Below are 4,920 nucleotides of genomic sequence, written 5' to 3' on the forward strand. Positions count from 1 at the left end.
GTGTAACGCATTTGAAATACTTGTTTTTCTCGACCTTTAAGTTGGGGATAGGGTCTCTTTGAGAACATATAGCTGGATAGAGCCTTTTTAATACAGAAGGTATTCACATGTCTCATTCCTTCACATATCCCAAACATAAAAGGATTCCTCATTTCAGGACAGTGTGCAGAGCCATGCAAATCATTCCTTGCAGAGCCATGCAAATCATACATTCTAATAGAGAACCATTTATCCCAAAATACACACAGCTTTTTTTTTTTTTTTTTTTTAAGTCCGCAAACGTGCAAACTACAACGAAAAACCCGTAAGTGATCACAAAAAAAGTGCAAGTGCGAACACCACACGAAAAAGTGCACTTAGGGGTGTGTTTGTCCTACCCCCGAAAGGGTTGGACCGTTCGCCTGATCCCCCGGGGCACGAAGCTCCTGACAGGGACAAGGTTCCCATTTGGTCCTCCTGGCCAAAAGGCCTGGTGGACCACCGTTCCTTATGCCCAGCCGAAGCCGGACATCCAGTACTAGGCGAGGGGGTTCTCCCGAAGAGAAAAACCCCCTAGGGATCAGGGGAGGAAGGAACCGTATGGCCACACATCCTCCCCCTAGACTTCAGGTAAGGCCCGAGGACCCACACCCTCCATCCGTGAAAAACACACACATAAGAACAGAAAAAGTGACAAAACGTGGGAGTGGTAAATAAATAGAAAATAAAAAAATGGTACCGTGCCTAATAGTGCACAGACCAGGCCCTGAGGCCTGTAGCAAAAATTGCCCCGGACTTAGCCAAAAGACCTGGTCCTTAGGGCGCTGTGCAAAAAGAAGTGAAAAACAGTGGCCATGTGTCATCTTCACACCGTGGGGTTCCACACCCAAGTGTTACTAGTGACACCCCTGAGAGCGTCTTCCCCAGGGGGCACTGAGTTTGCGGACTTTTTGCGTCCCCAGCCCCTGGCCAGACCAAGGTAGCATGTTCAGATCAGGAGGTACTGGGTCTTTCCGGTCTCCCCAGAGGAATTACTCCCAAGGCCCCAGAACGAATCATGGCGCTCCCTGGTTTCTGTCCCTCCGGTACTAGCCTTCCGGACCCCCATCATACCAGTGAGGGTACTATACAACAACCATCCCCGTAAACTAGAATGGTCGGGAGCACCCCCACTGGACACTGATAAGAACAGATACTACACTTGATCTTAGCCAAAAGGCCGAGAAGCGATAAAATACACACAGCTGTTTCAGTTGTCCATCATCAGTGCAATGTATAGAAACCGTGGCTTCTAGTGAGTACAGTAAGGGTACCCACAAGAAAGTATAACCATGCTATGGTGAGCTACCATTAGAAATATATTAGAAGGTAGTAGCCATGAGAAGAAAATAAATGACTTGCTTGGCTTTGTCCACTATCCTGAAATTATGAAATCTGATACCATCCAGGCTTACAGTATACAGAGATAAGAACAATGGGCTACAAATGGTAATTTCAACACACATTATGTAGGCATAGTCTGCTGTTGTCTTCATCAGTAAACCTGGCCTGAGAAATGTTGTGCAGCCATTGCTGGAGTGCATGTAGACAGGAAGTAGTTGCAAAGAGGATTTAGGAAATCAACAGCACAACGATACAATAAAATGTGCATTATTCCTGAAGACTTAGTGCCTGGATCTCTACACCTAATACTTACAAGAAGATTGGTTATTGCCTGAAAATTGATTAGCACAAAAAATGGACCTCTCCTACACCCCCATCATTCATACAGTGGAAGGGTACAGTAAACACATTGCTAGGTAGAGAAGAACCTACTTATCAGCATAGGGTATGTCTCCAAAAATTCTAAAAGTTATGGTCAGCTTGGTTGACTTCTGCCAGTTTAGCCCCATCCCCAATTGTATTGGTTAGATTTGTTGCAGTTGCTTGTGGCAAAAACTACCTATTCTTAATTACGCCCAGTGAAAAAAGATAAGGCATAATACATTAAAGTACATTGAAATCAACTGAAATTTGCCTTACTTTGTGTTTGGAAAACATTGTATTTACCTTCACTTTTCTGTAACTTTCTATGTGGCCATATAACAGAAAAAAAGTTACAGTTCTAAATAAAGATTACTTGATATTGAGAATAGACACAACAAAGGAACAATATCGGTGACCACAAATATATATATATTTTAAATGGCAGTCGTTTATGATATACAGTGCTTTAGAAAACTAAATGCCATTCATTTCGATATTAAATTACAAAATTAAAATGTGTATATAGCCAAAATGTTTTAATTCGGATAGAATGGAATGGAATAGAACAAAATACGTCAGATTTTAATGGCTCTGTTACCACGCTGGATATTTGTCCAGTGAAATTGATGGGAAAACCAAAAGGTGAGGATAAAACTTCCAATGGCAACGCTATAATATAACGTTAACTAGAGTAGAATAAAAATGTCGGGCATACCAGTAAATTACGCCATGGCATGAGTAAATATTTTATCATTTAACATTTTTTTTGTTAATCTTTTTCCATTTTTTTTTGCATTTACCATTTTTAAATATTTTTCATTTAAATATTTAGAACATTTATAAAATCAAAACAATGTATCCAGTTTGTTGAGTAAAAAACTCATGGTTCAGTTATGTTTGTTTTTTTTGCAAATATTACTGCAGACCATAGAAAACCTTTTTTTGTATATATTATTAGTATGTATTAGAATATTTGATTATATTGTATATTTATATTGTACGCTCCTATGAGCAGGGCCTTCTTAACCCACTTGTATTGTACAATATTGTATACATGTGTGTGTGTGTATGTGTGTGTGTGTATGTATGTATGTATATATATATATATATATATATATATATATATATATATATATAAATTCAGATAATATTTAAAGTAATTGCATGTGGTTCATTTGTAGAGTAATAAAAAGTAACTCTTTCAGTTTATATTGTGTCCACCACATATTATCAAACTGGAGTTACAAAAAAAAAAAGTTTGATATTTCATTTTGATGTTTATTTGGGGATATAATGCACGCGGTGTAATTGTCCGGGATATTAATGCACGAAGGCTCTGCCAAGTGCGTCTCTGACCTTCTCCCTCCCTCCCTGCCGCACGCTGACACTTCCAGCCTAAATTTACGTCCTGCATCACCTCAGGAAACCCTTGGCTAATTTCATTATATTGTAGAGAAAATGCAAATGAAGGCAGACAGCTGGCACTTTCCTTGTGGCTGGGAGAGAGCGAGGGGCCCCAGGCTTACCTCGTCAGAGGTTCCAATACCCTATCGCTTAGACAGGCCCCAGTGGGGAGAGAGCAGGAAAATTTCTGGAGCGCGGGAACAGATGGTCACTGAGCCGAGTAAAATGGAGAGACTAGGTGTATTTTCCTTATCTGAGCATCACCTGCCAGGCAGCCCTGGACTTTGTTTAATATTATAATCTCAGAATTCATGTACTAAAGGCGGCCATAGATTTCCGATCTTCTTGCCGAATTATCGGCCGATAAAAAAATCGGCCGATATTCGGACCGTTAGTGGGGAAAAATGTTGGCCGTTTTTCTTAATTTTAAGAGATTTTGAAAATTGTCCAAGCTGGAAAATCCTGGGACGATTTGTTAGATCGGCCGATTTTTGCAATAATTTATGGTCAAATTGGCCGTTCTTCTGGCCAATTTGACAATAAATTGACTATGAAGAAATAGAAGAAATAGATTTTGCAGGAGAAGAAGAAATAGAATATCAAGAAAAAGAATAGAAGAAAAGAGGAGAAGATGAAATAGATTTTGCAGAAGATGGAGAAGAAAAAAAGTTGCAACATTGTATCTATTTGTATGCATTTCGGATACAGATGTTTCTATTCAAGTACAAATAGATAAAATGTTGTTTTTCTTCTTCTTCTGCAAAATCTATTTCTTCTGTCAAATATAATAGTGGGTCTCTATGCAGGGACACCGCTATTATATTAATTGACGGCCGTAGACGGGACTGAAACCTGCCGACTTTTTTTTTAATTAGTGGCAACGTCAGCCATCTGAACGACCGATTTACGATTTTCCCTACGTCTATGGCCTGCTTAAGTCATTGTGTGCAAGGAATGTACATGATAATGATGAGTGGTTGTGCTATCCTTATCCATGAGATAGTGACTGTCTTTATAATAGTTGTGATGGGAAGGCCTGAGTTTTATTTGAATTGTTTTGTAGTCCAAATACTTTGGTTTGTCAGTACTGGGTTGCAGGAATGACTTGCAGAGTAATTTTTGGTTCAATCTTACTTTATAAAAATTTTTATAAGCAAGTTTTACAGGTAGAAAGAGTAGAAAAATACAAAGGTATAATAATCATATCTTCCAGAATAATAAACTGTACATCTCAAAAAGTTGTGAAGAGTCCAATGATGGCACATCTGATAAATAGGAGAGGAGGGCCGGCAGGGCTCAGAGCAGTACACATCTCACCCACACAAGCAGCAGCAGTAGTAAGATACTCCACCTTGGGGGTTCTTGGAAGAGTGCCACAAACTGCAGGGGTCCATGAACCATGAATGCATTAAGAATGCATTAAGAAGGCTCTGGTCCTATCATCCAAGCTTTAATGGTAGTCTTTATGAGCGAGGTTAATATATAAGGGACTTTGGTACCATGAAATAGGAAGTTTTGTAGCTCCTCCCAGTAGTTTCAGATTGCCACCTCTAGCATGACAGATGGGTTACTCAGGTCGGGTACCAACCACCAGCAGTCTATTATAAGCTGTGTGGTAACAGGATATTTATGAAAATTAGGCATGGCTAGGCCCCCTTGGAAGGTTGGCCTGGTGAGAGCTGCAAGTTTGTATCGTGATACCCCGGGATCCCCATAGGAAAAGGTATGTAAATTTGGGAAGGATTTTCATTTTAAACAAATTGATGCAACCACTTAAGGAAAAGGACAGGT

General features: G+C 39.8%; 1 pseudogene; it reads right to left on the reverse strand.

Moving 5' to 3' along the window:
• Positions 1–1,095: 1,095 nt before the first annotated feature.
• Positions 1,096–1,210, reverse strand: LOC149456357 (U2 spliceosomal RNA; annotated as a pseudogene).
• Between the last annotated feature and the right edge of the window lie 3,710 nt (positions 1,211–4,920).

This window comes from Staurois parvus, unplaced genomic scaffold, assembly GCF_062004578.1.
Source record: "Staurois parvus isolate SC_StPar_1 unplaced genomic scaffold, SC_StPar_1.0 ptg000362l, whole genome shotgun sequence".
In the NCBI taxonomy this organism is placed as follows: Eukaryota; Metazoa; Chordata; class Amphibia; order Anura; family Ranidae; genus Staurois; species Staurois parvus.